The 17,500-nt window shown below is 41.6% G+C and overlaps 2 pseudogenes; one reads left to right on the forward strand and one right to left on the reverse strand.

Annotated features, from left to right (window-relative positions):
* Positions 1-4,900: 4,900 nt before the first annotated feature.
* LOC137971676 (uncharacterized) lies at positions 4,901-6,563 on the reverse strand (annotated as a pseudogene).
* A 2,612-nt stretch (positions 6,564-9,175) lies between these two features.
* LOC137971677 (uncharacterized) lies at positions 9,176-14,706 on the forward strand (annotated as a pseudogene).
* Positions 14,707-17,500: the final 2,794 nt, after the last annotated feature.

Raw genomic sequence — 17,500 nt, forward strand, 5'->3', positions numbered from 1 at the left:
TAAGGGCACTGACGAAATGATAAGGAAAATATTAAAATCGGAACATTAAAATCACGATGTGAGGCGAAATTTTTTTATGTTATTTGCTATGTTTTCGTTGGTGGACCAGCACTTGTCGCACAATGAAGCTCTTCGAGCTTGGAAAAGCCAGCCTTTCCTTTCATTTCGCTGTCAAAATAGGGTAGCTCCCCCCATTTTGAGATCGCTTTCTTGCATTTTTGTTGCGAATATTTTGATAAAATTTGGGCGAAATTTATTTTAATATTCATTTCACTTTTAAATATACACCAGAAAAAATCGCACTTACCACACCTGCAGTAACATCAAAAGTAGCAGAGTCTCACATGTACAACCTACAATAGCACAGAACACACAAAGAATAACTCTCGCTACAAATCAGTACCAACAGTACCGCTCAGGGGGAACACATTCACCAAACTAGAACGAATAATGAAGCGGCAACACTTTCCTTAGAATCATTCATTCTAGAGAACGACCAAGTTCAGCAAGATTTACGTGTACTTTGTCAAGTCTGCATTTGTACACATTAGCCTAAGTACACTTGACATCCAGCCAAGTTATGTTGACAACAATGACCCAATGAACATAGGTGAGTCCCCTTTTTTTCTTCTTTTGCTTATTTGTTTTATACAATCACATATTATATTGTTACACAGTTGAGAAAGACTCTTATTGATCACTGCAATAACCTGACTGTTTTTCAAATATCTCTATTGCAAAAAACTCCCGAGTAGGTGAGGATAAACTGAGAAGAAACTGTTATTAAAGCCAGAAATGTCAGAAATAAAAACGAACACAGAGGCTGTTCTTCATCTCAACAAATTTTACTTAAGCGGCTTTGCTTACATGCACTTACCCCACAGCTTACGATTTTCAGTTTCTTTTCAATGGCCCTTTCCCAGGTGAGACGTAGTGACTCGGTGATAATAGTGTTAAAATGTTTAAAAGGTTTTCCTTTCATTTCTCTTCAATGGCTTTTGTACTAAACCACTTAAGTTTTTCTTATTAATGTGAGACATACAGTACCATGCAAAAGTAAGTTGACAGTGTCTTTTGAGTCTCGATTCTTGACTTGATCCTCGATTTTCGAGAGGATCAAGAATTTAATGAGCTGGTCGGCTTGACTGATTCCTTGATAGACTAACAGCACAAATGCAACTGGGAATATGAACGAAAGATAAGCCTGCCAAAGTTTCATGGAGAATGCTCTTCGGGAGTAATGCAGAAAACCGAGGAACTTTAGCCCTCTTTCAAATCTGGTTGCTGAAATTGGGACGAGATCACAACGAACGACACTATTATGTGCGATTGCGGAGGAAATAATTATTTTTTTGGCCATATAATGGAGGCATACTTAACAATCACACGGACTGTAAACAGTCTTCGACACAATCAGACCGGGGTGGTATGAATTCAAAAGTTTACTCTGTAGACTTCTAAATGTAACCTAGACTGTAGGGTGTTAGTGAAAATTACATCTGTAGTATTTTGAGAGAGAAAAATCTTTGAAACTACATGTATTCTGTGCGATTGCGGAGGAGATAATTATTCTTTGTCGGTATAATCGAAGCATACCTCGACACACGGACTGTAAACTGTCTTCGACCCTATACACTGGAGTGGTATTTCAAGTTAACTCTATGGGCTTAGACCTTACTGGATACATGTCATCAATAACACTGCAGTAGCAGACCTTTCTGGAAACAAATGTCCTCTGTACACATGTATACAAAAATTTGGTTTTATCAACAGAGTTGATATTGATAATGTAAATTGGCCACCGTACAGAGATTCTAAAAGCTGACATTTCGAGCGTTAGCCCTTCGTCAGAGCGAATCCAATGTATGTTAACTTCAGATTTACAAAAACTGTTCCTTTGAACGTAAAAGTATTCCGTAATTACTCGCCCGAGACCCCAAGTTTCATTGCTCGAAATGTTATCAAATCATTGAAAAAGTTTGAATAAATGAGTGCAGCCTTGTTGCTTATTCGCTTACAACAAAAATCAACAGTTAGTGTCCTAGATTACTTTAGGATCGTCAAATTTCTGATTGCTATCAATCAACCAAAACAGTAAACGTTTGTTTATGACAGAAAAAAATCCACAGTCTCTTATCTGGCTTTTAAAACCTTATAAATTATTTTATATTAATGGAAACACATAGCATTAACCTTCTCACACACCGCCGGGAGCCACGCCAAGCCGAACCACACAGCCTGACCTTTATTAACAAAAGAACATAGTTGTCTTACAATGACACAAAAAAGTGGCAAGAGAATAAGATCACCTCAACTGAAACATTCTACAAGTACTTCGTGGGTGGGGCATGTCAGGCAATGGTGGATGGCAAAACAAAAACTGAAACTTTACACCAGCCATGTGACCTGAAATTCTCCACAGACCTGTACCCAGATTCCCAGCCATGTGTGAGAAAAACATTTTCCACTTCTTTCGTTCCTCAGCCAGCGGAAAACCACATTTCTCACACACCGCTGGGAGCCATGCCAAGCCAAAACACACAAATCTACAACGTAAAGAGCGCAAAATATAGGAAAAATTAACTCATAAAATACTTTCTATGCACACAAAAAACTATTTCGACGGCAAAGTCGACATGTAATGATGGAAATAGAGTTCCTTGACTGTCTAGTAACTAAACACAAGAAACAAGCTGTTGGCAAAACAGCGTGGAATCAAAGGCAATGTCAATGTCTATCCTTAATTAACTTTGAACATGTAGAAGCGCATCCAAGGACTATTATTTATGTAAATTGTTCCGAGCCTTCTCACTTCGCCAGCTGTTGCATAAACAACAGAATGAAAAAGAATGCCAATGCCCATCCTAAATTGACTTTGTAACAAGTAGAAGCGGGTCTAAAAAAAATCCTTTATGTAATTGTTCTGAGCCTTCTCACTCCTCCAACCTCCATGCCTCTGGAAGAGTCTGTCTGGCACACCCATAGCTGCTGCAGAAGCTCCTCCTGAACGCAGACTATGAATTCCAAACCTAGTGGGGTCCAGACCTTCCTTGCCAAGCTCCTTCTTGATCAGCTCCTTTGCCCGACTGTAAGACATTGCCACTCTCCGCAGATGAACTCCTTGCTTGGTATGCAACACACGTCGAAAAAACGGAGTGGAGTGGTTTGCAATTCTCAGGAATTTCTCAATGATTTTAACTGGGCAAGGGGGTGTACTGCAACGGGCTACAAAAACCCATGACCCCTCGCAGAACTGATCATTCTTCCGTTTTTCCAGAAAAATAGCTACATGGGAATCAGCAAAATAAAAGCTATCTACTGACAAACAGTGCATGTCATCCCATCGAAGAAAACCAAAGAAACCCAGGGAAAGCAAGGCTGCCAGCTGGAGGTCACCAGGTTACCCTTCTCAAGGCGACTGATCACTTTCCGCACCAGAACAGAAGACAATGGCTCTTTACGTTCAGCTGACCTGGCAAGAATTGGCCTGGCAGCATCAACCACTTGCTTCACTGTCGGATACTCACTTGGCTCCTGGTAGCCACTCTTCTTATGAACCCAACTCACACCGTACAGCAAATTCAGCGAAGACAATGACCAGGCGTACAGGGTGAAGACCACACAGTGTGCCGGCAAAATAGCAGCATGGTGACAACCAGCCCATGACTTCCAGGATTTATAAGCGCGCAGATAAGTCGCAACGGTTGTAGCAGCGTGATCACGAACCAATACAGCTGGTAGCGCCTTTGCTAGCTGTCGCAATTCCGGATGGTCAAAACAATCCACCTGAAATTCAGCTGGGAAGATAACCTCCTCCACCATGGGTTGTACGGCTGCAATGCAATGATAAATGCCATAAGAACGGAGACAAATCCAGTAAGCACACAAACCATAAAAGAGGAGTAGATCCACATGCATGTGCACACACCAAAAACGTGGGTCCATACAGAAATATTAAGGAAGCCGTAACAGCTTGGAGCCCATAACAGGCCTTAGGAGCCAAAACAGCTGATAGCCATAACAGCTGGGTAAAAACAAACAGGAGCCCATAACAGGCTAGTAACTCAAAGAATAGCAGACATGATGACGTGCATGGCACCAGCCACCAAGGGCGTGAATGGATCGCTAAGGTATCACCAGCAGCTGCGTCATTGTTCCTAGAAGGCAGCAGGTAAGCCTCTAAGTCCCAACATGGGAGCCACAGAAGCAAAGCTGAAGTGCCAGTAGACCAAAAGGTGGCGCACTAGCTGCAAAGACACAGCTGGCAGCTGCTCCTGTAATAAAGATGCCCTCATAAGGTTGGATCCTAAGGGAATTTGTTACAAACCCCCTCCACGTACCAGGCTTGGTAATAAGCAGGGGCCACCATGGTGCAGAATACCATTCTGGGACTAAGAGGTCTCCATCCTCTCCTCCATCTGACACGAGGAACCAGGTATGGTGGAGGAAACAGCCAATTGTAATCGCCTGCTCATGAGACAGTGAAGGCATCAACAGCCTCACAACCAGGGTTGAGGAATCTGCTACAAAGCCTATCCAACTGCTTAGTCTTCACACTCGCAAACTGGTCGACTGTGTGAGGACCCAAACACTTGCCCAAGTAAGCAAAACAGGAAGGATCGAGCTTATAGTCATTGGAATCTTCAATCCACGACCCCATTAAAATCCCTGCAGATCCATTCCACGGCTAGACGAATGTTAAACTCCCTGCACAGTCTACATATATTAACTGCCTCATTGTGAAGGTCGGGTTTGCGGCTGCCTATTGACAGAATGATCTCAGTTCTGTGTAGAACCTCCGTGCCTCATAGTAAGGGAGCAAAAGACTTCAGAACTAGACCAGTTGCCCGCAGTTCCTGGAAGGTGGAGCTCTTGTTACTCTCATCGACTGACCAACTTCCTACTGCCACTTGTCCCCCAACCTGCACAGCGAATCCTCCCCAACCAGAATCACTATCATCTGAGTAAGTCGAAACTTCAGGCTTTGGACTAGGAGACCAGATCGGATAGCCTGCATTACGAAAATTCTTCTCCCAGAAAACAACCTCACCTGGGGCATCTGCAGATAACTGGAAAGGGCTGTCCCAAGAAGCAGCTTGTAAGGTGTCCCAGTATAAGCTTCTAGTCCGAAGGCATACCACTGGATCCAGCGCCAAACTTATGGAAGCCAGGAGTCCTGTAAACCGGGCCGCCATGCATACAGATACTACAAACTTGTGAGCTATAACATCCCTAAGCACATGGTGAAAAGCATCTACCCTTCTTTGGGGGACTTGAAAAGTTGCAGCATGTAAATTCAGGACATAACCCAACATCTTTCCAGATTGGACTGGCACCCATTGGTTCTCCACATCACTGGCTACAAAACTGCTATGCCGCACATCCGCTTGCACCATGTCGAAACCTGCTGCACTTCAGAGAAATCAGAATCTGCCCCTGCACCATCATCTAGGGAAGTAAATAAACGAATTCCCAGCCTTCTCCAGTGCTTCCTAAGGGCTTTTCGGACCTTTGTAAAGATAAAAGGACCAACTGACAGGCCGAAAGCCAAAACGGTGAACTTAAAAAATTTACAGGAGCCATGAACAATCCAAGAGCAGCCAAGGAACTTTGTATGCTCTGGAAAATTTTCCAAATATCGACTGGTATAGTCAAATTTGAAGAACCAGTCACCTTGTTGGAACAAATCAGCTGCTGTACGTATGTCTTCATACTTGAATTTACATGAACGGAGATGTTGATTGACATAACGTAAATACATCATAAGCCTAGATTTCCTTGAACTGTTCATGGCTACGCCCAATGGACTGCATACAAGAAGGTCCGTAGGACTCACCTCCACCAATGCACCGGACTTCAGCAATTTAGAAATCATGGCACACACAAACACCGCATTGCATAATGCGCTCTTGTGATTCTGAAAAAACTTCACCTGAGGTAATTCAACAAAGGGTAAACAATAACCTTCACAAATAACTCTCAGCAACCAATTACTTGCACCGATATTCTGCCAGAAAGCAATGTTCTCTCGCAATCGACCTTTAACAACAACACAACTATGATTAACGTCAACAAATAAATCCTCTCCAATTATATCATAAAAAGAGTCACTCACAGAACAATCACAGCTGAGATCGTTGGCCGTTCCAGACATCAGGAATTCACTGGCTTGTTTGTTGATAGTTTCCTGTGGACTGGACAATGGCAGAGCGGCATTCCCTGGCAAAGTGTCCTGGCTTGAAGCAACGAAAACGAACAGACAGACCGCCCGTTAGGCGGCTGACTTTGTTTTCCCGCCACTAATTGCGTCACGTAACCCTCCTTTCCGAAGCACATTGAAAAACTCCCTTAGTCCTCGGAACCTTGGAGGAAGCCACTCTTTTCTTTTCCTCCCTCAACTGTTTGCTTTCCTTAACAGCCTTCTGTATCTTCTTTTCGTCATCCGAGTTGCTAGCACTGGTATCCCAGCCGTACTTTTCAGCAAGTAAAATGTGCTTGTTCCTCTCCGCGAGCAAATCCTTACCTTCTGTGAGCTTTTTAGTGCGGTCCTCGCCATCATCCATCACCAGCGCCTCCTCAATTTTCTCCAACACTTCCTTGTTTAGTTGGTATTGCCTTTTGTTAGCAGCAAAGCAAAACTCTGGATCTGCTGCACGGGGTTTCTGAGCGCCCTGAGATTTCGCTGTGCAAGTTCTTTAATTTAAGAAGCTCCTTCGCGCAGTCCGGTGGTTCTGAACAGGTGCGGGAAGGTGAAGAACGTGCATGACTGCTTCTACTTGACCCGCCATGAGAACTGCGACCAGATGTACGATCATCGTCACTTCGCATGGAAGAACGATTTGCTGGGCTCTTGTAGGGTTCAAGCCAATTAGCAACTCTAGATTTCGTACGAAAATTATCCTTCGCCATCAGAAATGGAAGAAAATGAGAACACAGCAAACAAGCGATATCAACAGATTGAATTTTGAAAGTGCTAAACACACATGTCAGGCAATGGCGGATGGCAAAACAAAAACTGAAACTTTACACGAGTCACGTGACCTGAAATCCCCTGCAGACCTGTACCCAGACTCCCAGCCATGTACGACAAAAACGTTTTTTGCTTCTTTCGTTCCTCAGCCAGCGGAAAACCACACTTGCTGTATTTAGTACAAAATACCATTATTCATTTATTATGTGTTGGTCATGACTTTTATTTGATGTGGTGGATCCTAAAGAAATGAACACCCAGAAGTGAAACCACTTTCATATTTAATTTTGATGCTTTGCACTTTTCCTCGACTACGGTTTTTGATACCTGCGTAAGATGTGGTCACACTGGGAAATAATATTTACAAAAAAGGCAGGACAAGAGAAATAGAAACAACAACATGTTGCCCTCATACGAACGCCAAACTCGAGGTATCCAAAGTTGGATGAAAAAGCTTTTGCTACATGTACATGTTTCCATTGGAAATTTACATTCGATTCATGACAATATCTGTTGCACGATAAAGCTCACTGTTTTGCTTTTATATTTTAATCCACATGAGATTATAGTTTGAAATTTCGTAGTTGCTGTTGTTGTGTAATCGTGTATGAATAATTGACATGCGAGAATCCAGTGTCAAGGATTGATCCTCGATTCTCGCGAGGATCAAGTCAAGAATGGCACAACGAGCCGATTTTAACAGCAGCTGGTCAATGAAAATAGCTCAACGCTCAAAGTTTCCATGTGATTTGTCTTCAATCTCTTGATGTGGAATTACCTCTTAGGTAAGGGCCTGGCAGCTTTAATAGCAGTAACCAACAAGATCTCAGTTACCGCCTGCAGCACTTTCCGAGATTTGTGAATGTTTTGAATCTCTTCTTGATAAGTTACTCGAAAATTATCACAACTTAATCCTTTCATTTGTTTTATCAAAATTACAAATGGAGTCAATTGTGCCTTTTCAAGATAAATCAAGCAATTATCTACGCTCTATTTGGTGCACTCTCTCTTTACCTGACTTAATCTGATATCGTTTTTGTTCCAGCAACTTATCTGTAAGCAAAAATACTACACCCACCTTATAAGTCAGAATATCACACCAAGCACTTCCACTTGGCAATAATTTATTTTCCAGAAAGATTGAATCAGGTACTTCAGATGAAAACCTCAATAAACTTCAGTTTTGGACCATATCGACAGGTAACCCAGGCTCACTGTGTGCGCCACATAGGTAAATATAGAGAACATATGAGGCGAGGTTTAGGTCTGGAAATTTGCTAGAAAATGGAAATTGATGAAGCTTACCATGTGGTGAGCTGCTGTTGTATTTAATACGTAAACGAAGTTAAGGGAAAAATGGTCCCCGTTTACCTTCCTTCATAGTATAGTGACAAGGTAGGAGACGGAAGCCAGCGTCGGGACTCTGATCGACCCAAAACAAGCGAAAATCGAATCCAGTCGCTAAATAAACACGCCAGGCTTGTGGAACATGAATTTCTCCAAACCATGAATCCACTGAAGCATCTCCAGGTAGCAACGCAAAGCCACCAGGCTCTGTAGAACTTGTAAGTTAACCTGCTAAAATGGCAGCCAGAAACCATTGTCCTTGCAAAGTGTCCAATTCAAAATGGCACTGAACTCGAGACGCCTGGTGACGAGTATAATAAGTCCTCTGGAGGGAGGGCAATCCCAAATTGCTCAAAACAACACTCAATGAGGAATTTGGGACTCCCCTCCCTCCGGGGGGACTTATACTCGTCACCAGGCATCCCGAGTTCAGTGCCATTACAGGCAGACCACTGTATGTGTTTGTGGTTTAAGATATGTTTATATGAAACGAAGAGAATCTATGAGGGTCATGAATAAAGCTCTGAATATCCCAATAAAGTTAAATGAAACCTTAATCAAATCATGTATGGTGTTTTTTCGCCTTCTTGGGCTGTCTAAAGCGTATTATAGTGAAAATGTTTTTGGCTGGTGACGGTTAAGACAAGAGAGGGAGACAAGACTTGCAACTTAGTGGCCGTCAGCCGCGACCTCCTGCACTTCAAACTGGAGTTAACACAAAAATACTGAAAATGTCACCTGAATGGCGACGGATCTTGATAGATGAGTTTAAGCTTCATCCCTCCAATAGTTTACGAGATTACATCGCAAATTCATGGCAATGTACGACCTTTTTGCCTGTCGCAAACAAGTTCGACAATGGCCGGCCAATGTCCCTTCTTATTTATTCCCATCCTTGTTCCCGCATACAATCAACCTGACAACAGTGCATCGGCAGGACGAAGGTGAGGTGCTTTACCGGAATATCTTGCGACATCTCCGCATTGGAAGGTGTGACAACGAAAATGTTGAAGCCATTTTGAGTCTTGAAAGGGAGATCGGCGACACCAGTAATCTTCAAGGCCTTTATTGCCCAGCACCTTCCGTGTCATATTTCAAGCATGGTGCCCCAATCATCGTTTTGTATAACATCAGCGCCAATATCCACAACGGGACCTAAGGCTTTTTTGTAAGAAAACTCGTTGACGACAACGCTGTCATCAAAGTAAGTGAGGGTGAACATGTTATCCATGACGTGTCATGGCTTAATGTTGATAATGACGGCCACAGTATTGGCTCAAGTTCCCAAATGCCTCTCAAGTTCCATTGGGCAGCAACAGTGCATAAAGGGCTTACCTTGGACAAAGTGATTATTCACTCATCATATGAATTCACTGGAGGACTACTTTATACAGCTTTATGAAGAGCGAATCAATTAATGATGTGCAGGTGTTGGACTTTACGCGTGAAAATCCCATCAGTGAGCTACCCCAGAGAAATCTTAAAAATTGCCCCTGTCAGGGATGTCAATTGGCAAGCCATTGAAGATGTACAAGCATTAGAACTACACTTAATTAAAAACTGATTATTGAAATTCAATATTTCTGGCAAATTGTTAGACTTAAGTATCATATGTCAAACAGAAAAGAAGCCAAGCTGGTTTAACAACTATCCCATTCCATTTTGATAAAAGGATACTGTACACTCCTGTTATATAATTATGTACTAATTTAAATGCAAAATTGGTTCTTTCAGGATATTTTGGTTCTTTCAGGATATTTTAGTGCAGACTTGAAAAATGCTACGAATGAACACATTAATTAAGTGTAGTTTTCGTTTCTTAGAAAAGGGGTGTTCCAGCGGCAGACTAGCAAATGGAAGAGCTGCTGTATTTCCTTTTCTGAATGCATTATCCTTTTTGCTTACAACCGATTGTCCAATATTTACAGCTGTCATGGTTGAACTGTACATATAATATTTAGGATGATTATTCTGTCCATTTGAACCTCGTTCCTGGCAAAAAATGTTCCCTAAAATGTCTTGGTTTATTATCACAGGTTCAATGACAGCGTCCTTAAAGTGTGTCATTTTAATTTCCACTGTCTTCTGCAGCCCAATGATCATAGATCTTAAATCAAACCACAGCTGGTCTGACAAAAATTCCTTTGGGGAACTGGCATTGTCCTTCTGGCGAAATTTGCGGAGGTAGTCCTTCCAATTATTTTAGGCGATCGCCGTTGGTGGCAAGTTTTCCAGACGAATTTCACCGAGTTGAAAGTGGAAACCTTCAGCTTGAAGATGGTAGCCCCTTTATGGATAAGAAATCCTCAAACTGATTCCAAGTTATTTCTATTAGCTTTGGACTTGTTTGGACTTTTCTACGCAGTGGATGTAAAGGAAAAGTTGCCTGTTGCCTTCCACAAACTCAAAGATTTTGTGAACGAATTAGACTTAAACATGATCAGTACGAGTTTTCTTGAAGATGTTAGTGAGCGACCAATTGCAGCTTGGCGCCTCAAAATGCCTCCAGGTCTTTCAGTACGCCGAAGACAAAAGCAACGCCAATTTCACTGGTAACTCCTCTAAACAGTGGTGGCTCGCCTAATTTGAAGGAGATAAGTGGAAACACTGATTTAGACACCCGGGAAAGATGTTACTGATCAAAAAATGGGGAAGTCGAGTTATGAAACACGTGCAAGATCTCTGTGAACAGAGCCGGGAGAATCTGTCATCGGTGCTTTCTAGTATGTGCACCCTTGGTGACCCTGAGGTGAAAGCCATCGTTAAAGAGACCGTCCAAGATGTGGCGGTAAGGGAAGGGGTAAAGAGAACAGGACAGGAGCTTGTTGGCGATGAAACATTTTCTAAGTACATGGAAAGCTTCCGTGTTCCAGATTGGGTGGTGCTTGATTTCAAAACAAAGGCAAGAGTATTGGGAAATACGTGACAAGCTGTCATTAATAATCACAAAGCTTGGAAGAACAGGGGTAAGGTTTTGTAGTAGCTGCTCACGTTGTCATTTTTGGAAATTAAGTGAGGGTAGTATGGTGTTGCCGCAGTGGTTAAGTTTTCTTGTAAAAAGGTCCCTTTTTAAACCTCTTCAAAATATAAATGGTGACTTGCATGCTAGGGACATTCCACTTTTTATCCACTGCCCCCTAAGGATAGTGGGTTTTGGAAAGTGGAGGGGGGGGGGGGAGGATTCATATCTTTTATTTGAAGAAGCTGACAAAATGTGGACCCCTTGGACATTTTTTCAAAGGAACCGACAAAAAAAATAAACATTCGGATTTCTTTTTTCAATGGGTACTAACCAAAAATTAAGGGTTTGGATTCCAGAGTAAGAAATGGAACTTCCCCTAGTACGAAATGGGGGACCATGGTATACGGCTAATTTAGCAGCAAAATGGGAATGTCTGTTGACAAGAGTGTGCACATCAAGAATACACATTACGAACTTGAATCAGTAGTGTCCAAACTATTCTCCTTGCTCTCCTCAAAGGTCAACACACATTCCTGTTCTGTTGCTAAATCAGTCTGTTTATTGGGAGGGAGGGAATGGACAGGAAAATCTGTATGAGCGAAAGCAAAAACCTCTCTTTCCTGATGTGCATCAAATACAATATTTAGACATTCAAAATGACAAAAGTTGACAGTTTTGTCTTTATATGTATTGTAATGTTTACATTTATTCAATGAAATGTTTGTCTACTTTCTACCTTTAAACCCTACAAATCTATCCTGAAAGTTAATTATTCATTCACATTGATTTCACAAGGTAAAGTTTTGTTTGTTGGCTCTCCGAAGAATTACTTCAATTTGTTATTAATTGTGATATGTGTTTTCTTACTTCTTTTTGTTTTTGTTTTCCATTCTTTGTACAGAAATCCTCTGACACACCAATGTTTTTAAACCTAAATCAGAAGATGGCTGCTAAAAAGTAATTTTTGGTGTGTGCAAGGAGTATGCTGGAGTGAGAAAGGTGGCAAGTGGAATTGTATCCTGTATGTGAGATGATTGTGCGTGAACAGAGGCTACATCAAATTTACTTGCCAACTCTCCACCTTATGATCAAGCTTGATGGAAGACCTTTTGTGGTAATGTAATCTGACGACTCAGGTGTTACTGGGAGTTGTTCCCCGTGTGGGACCTGTCTATAGCCAACAGAGTGCCAAGTCGGTTATCCATTGGCAATAGCCAACTGTCAAGAAAACAGGTATGTCTTTCATATTTTCAAAACAGGTGCAAGGTTTCCCCTTCTCTCAAGTCCTCACAATGAGACTTTATCTCTGTACAAAACTGTGTACCACTTCCAATAATGTTCTATTTTATTGTCAATGTCACTAAAAGTATAAAGGTATTTCAAGTTCAGTTAAGGCCTTTTGATGGGACTGGCATTTTAATAGATTTATGACCTAATATTGTGCAATTATAGGGCTCACAGTTTGCGACCAGCTGGTCGGACATGCGACTAGATTTTTAATTGTGCGCCTAAAAAATCATGTGTGGTCGCACCTGCGCGCCTAAAAATCCTGGAGTTTAGTGCGACTGAGCTCATCGCCACTCAACTCTGCTTTCTTGCCTGACCATCCTTATGTACTTCAACTCGTCAGACACGAAACGGAAGCGTGAAATAATAAATTCAATCCTAGGTATGACACAATCAGGATCCAAAGAATATAGTTACATTATTTTCCTTGCATCAGCGTGTGTCTTATTTGTCGTTTTCCCCTGTGGTTTCTCCGAACTCGTAGCTCAATGTCTACATTCCATCCCAGCCCCTTTTGGTTTTGCGAAGACTCCGCTGACACGTGCAAGTGAAAGCCGCCTTTAAAGCACGTGCTTCTCGGCAATCGAGTTCACCAGTCGATGTGAAAGGTCAAGCCAGAGCCAAGAATGTCAAAACAACCTGGGTTAAGAGACTTTTTTTCTTCAAGGTAAGAACGATTTTAAAACAATGAAGTATATCCCAGTTAAATCAATGAGCAGTCAACAATGTAATTTATTCGCGTACGAAACGCTCATGGTTTTTTTGAATTACATGATCTGTAATATTGTACTACTTTAAGTTTCTTTTTCCTCAGAACCTGCTCCACCTGGCTGAAATTATCTTGGTTATTCCCATAAGTAGTGCTCAGTGTGAGCGGGGATTTTCTGCCCAGAGGAGAATCAAGTCTGATGTAAGAAGCAGCCTCCACGTGTCGACAACAGAACACCTAATCCGCATCAGTATGAAAGGACCAGAATTAGAAGCTTTTGACCCAACACCAGCAGTTGTCAAGTGGTTTAGCAGTGGTCAGAGATCAGTTGCTGATTCATGGGACTCACTGGATTTCGAATGATCGCGTTGATGTTGTATTATTGACGTGGTTCTACGTCTAAGCTGTGTATCAGCTTTAAACCAAAAGTGTATTACTTTTACAAATCAAAATTAAATGAAACTTGTGAGCAGTAAACTGACAGTGTTATTGTTAAGTTCAAAAGGAACTCGGAATGCAGATTTTTCTGTTGTCTTGAACGTACCATGAAGTGTAATGCTACGTGAAATTGAGAAGGTTAATTTAAAAAACACATGACAGTATTATTGTTATCTCCAACGTACAGTAAGAGCCTGAAAGTCGAAAGAAACACAGGGATCGTTCAAAATAAAAGATTACTTACACAACGTTTGAAGTTTTCTGATTTTTTGGTGCCACCAGTATTTTAAGCTGTGCTTAAAATACTCACGATTAGCTCACGATTTTTCTTATTTAAATTTGGTATGGATAGATATCAGTATGAGCATGTCTACAAATAATATTTGACAAAGATGGTTTTCATAGAATACAAAGGTTCCTGCTGTTAGGAAAAGAAGATGGTAGACAAAGCTGCAATACTGCTACACTGGAGCTTTCAACAGCAACATTTGTAGTGTTTTTTCAATTACTGTTATCTTCTGATCAAACTTATACCTGTTTAATTTGCTACGGGAAACCTTAAGATTCTTCTTAAAGATTTAGGTGAGCAAAAAAGGATAATCAAGGAACAAGGCATTATTGTTGACGGCATAAAGTATAATGTTGACTCTATTGGTGAGATATATTTGATATGCTTTTGAAAGTTGTTAAAAGTTTCTTTGGAGATATCAGTTGCTTGGTGGAAGGTATTCGTCAAAATGGTCAAATGTACTCTTAGTTTAGGGTTACTCTTCTTATCTGTACTAAGGACCTCTTTAAAATGTATGGTGTTTTGAATCATTTGCTCAATAACCCAACTGCAGTTAATATACCTTGTCCCAATTTTAATGTTGTTGTGTTATTTTTTATTTATTCCCATTAGTCACCGTGGACTACAAAACCCTAATCCTTCTTTTGGCCAAGATAGGCAATCTAGAGTTCCAGCTAAGCGGCCAAGCTAGGTGGCCAAGATAGGCAATCTAGAGTTCCAGCTAGGCGGTCGAGGTGTTGCATACCACTCCTGAAACTTTCCTTTCAGAAACTGCTTGGCAGGACCATTTACTGTCAAGTCGAGCGGCTGGAAATAGTTGGTCATATTGGCTGGAACAAAAACGCTAATGCAGTTGTTATCGGCAATAAGCCTTTGAACATGCTCCGTCTTCTGTCCTTTGAACACGTCAAATACTAGGATAGCCTTCTGCTCATCAGGAAGGGAAAGCTCTTTGTGTTTCTCCACGACAAACGGAAAAACAACCGTCTCCAAGTGCTCGATCACTTTGTCTTCATTGCCCCAATGGTTTGGAGTGAAAGTGAAGTTAAAGTTTTCCGGGAACGTGATTCCTTGTGGAAGGCATCGCGGGCTCTTACCCTCATAAATTAGCTGCATTGGGAGAAAAAGACCTGACATTGTTACTGTGAAAGTTCCAGTAATCTGCTTCTTTTTCCCCTTTCCCACAAGTGGCACACTCTTTTCCCCCTTTGCGGAACAGACGTAGGACAATGGGGTTTGATCGAAATTGAGAATCAGATCTTCTGGCACACTGTGTATGGCTTGTGGGGTTTTGATCTTTCGCTGGAACAACAGTTTCGCTTCCTTCAAGAGTCCCGGGGCCACGGGTATCTTCTCAGTGGTAGCCATTCTCATCTTCATCATCATCATCATCATCAATCAACACAATTGAAAGGTCCTCTTCATTGTCACTAGCGTGTCGTTCTTCATCTGTAGCTGTCGGTGACCAAGGTGATAGATCAAGAAGCTCGTAGTTCTTTTGAATAAGCTCTTTGAGACGAAGAAGAAATAACCACTTGCTGTCTTCAATATTAAACGTAGCTCGGAGGACTATCAGAAGGCCTGTACCCTTCATCTTCAACTGTTGCATCGACGCTGCCACCGTGATGTAGGAAAAAGTACACATAACGTGATATTTCTTGTGGAACCTGGCCGACAACATAAGCTACAAGTTCTTCTTTGCTCTTCATCATCCAGGCAACAGCGTACTGATCAACAAAAAGTGCGTCTGCGTCTCGTTCTCTTTGGCCATAAACATGCCAACCTCGGCTAGCGATCAGGTGCTTGACGACAATTTCCATTTCTCTTTAAAGTTTGAATAATTCGAAATTCTCGAATTTCGCTCGTTTTACTGTTGTTGTACATAAACAGACTAATTGCGAAATGACATTCTTGGGGTATTTCCTGCTTTATTGCAACATGCTCTGGGGACTTTCCCGCCGCCTTTTCACGTCTTGGCGCCATTCACGACTTTGTCAGTAGGTTTGAGCGAACCTTATTTCGTATTGTTCGAAAGTTTTCTTGATCAGTTTTATTACAGACATGTCTATTTTAAATTATTTTCAAAAGCCACTGAAAACCCCTCTACAAGCAATGTCATTGGCACCGACAGAAGAAGATAGAATGGATGTTGTAAACCTCACTGCAAGAGAAACCGAAGAAGTAACAAAGAATTCACTGTGCTAGAAAACGAAGGTACAAAGCGAGGAAAATACATCAAGTGGTCAGCCGAGGAAAGAGCAGAAATAGGTCAGCATGCTGTAAGGCACGGAGTCAACCAGACAGTGCGTCTGTTGAAAGGAAAATATCCTCGACTTACTAAGCAAACGGTCAGTGATTTCAAGAAAGCTTTCATTTAAACCAAACAAACAACAGATGGGCCTGTTAGCGAAATTACCTTCAGAAAGCGTGGGCGACCTGCATTACTGCCTGAAGACCGTATGAAAAAGACCATCGAAACGATACAAGCCCTGCGACTAAAAAGTGCCCTGGTAACAGCTGCCGTGATAAATGCAATTGCCAAGGGAATAGTTATGGCCAATGACAGTACCATATTGGTTGAGCACGGGGGCTACTTGAGCTTTAGTTATGACTGGGGTTGGAATGTCCTCTACTGCATGGCGAGAGAAGGCAAGAAGATGACAATGAAGAGGATTAGCACCACTGGCACTGGCAATGCAATTGCTGTATCATAAAACTGGGCTAGGGTCGAAGATTAAAATATAAACTGCAAAATGGAATTTATCTATGTTTTTGTCTTTCATAAAAGAAACAAATATTTTCCTTTCCAGTGATAAAAGACTGAGCAAAGCCGCCTAAACCGATTTATAGCCATGTATATTGGCTTATATGTGATGCCGTCGCCCAGAAAGTGTACTTTTAAAGTTTTATACTATACTGTAAAAATTTCGGAGGCTTAAAATTTTGGATGGTTTTATTTTCGGACACTATTTTTGTCCGAAATTTTTTCAAGTAATGTATATTGCTGTCACAGGTTTTTCAAAGACCGATTTAGTTTTAGATTGAATTTCCCACGAATGAGACTCCAGCAGGAGCCCGAAGACCAATCTGAATGTCACTTGACGTCATACCATCACTGAACCGGCAATGGCTTTTTTTTTTCTGCGGCAAAGGAAGTCCAAAAATAGATTTGTCTCTAAAAATGCCATGACATAGGATTGTATGGGAGTTTCTCGCACCCACTAATGGGCACCTGTCTGTCTGTCTCCTGCTGGGGATGGTATATCGATCCCACTCATTTTACGTTTCAAGCAGTCTCCAGCAGTCAGTTCAAAACTGGAAATTACTGCATCTGGTAGATTGTCCTTTTCATTTTTACTTTCCAGCAACAGCAAGACTTTGAGTGCGATCCTCTTGCAACTCCAACGTTCACTCAAGGAAAACGAAACAACTTTAATAAATGTACGATGAGGAGCCATATGGACAGACACCCGTGGACAAATGACTCGTAAAAGATTT

Source organism: Montipora foliosa, chromosome 9 (assembly GCF_036669935.1).
Source record: "Montipora foliosa isolate CH-2021 chromosome 9, ASM3666993v2, whole genome shotgun sequence".
NCBI lineage: Eukaryota > Metazoa > Cnidaria > Anthozoa > Scleractinia > Acroporidae > Montipora > Montipora foliosa.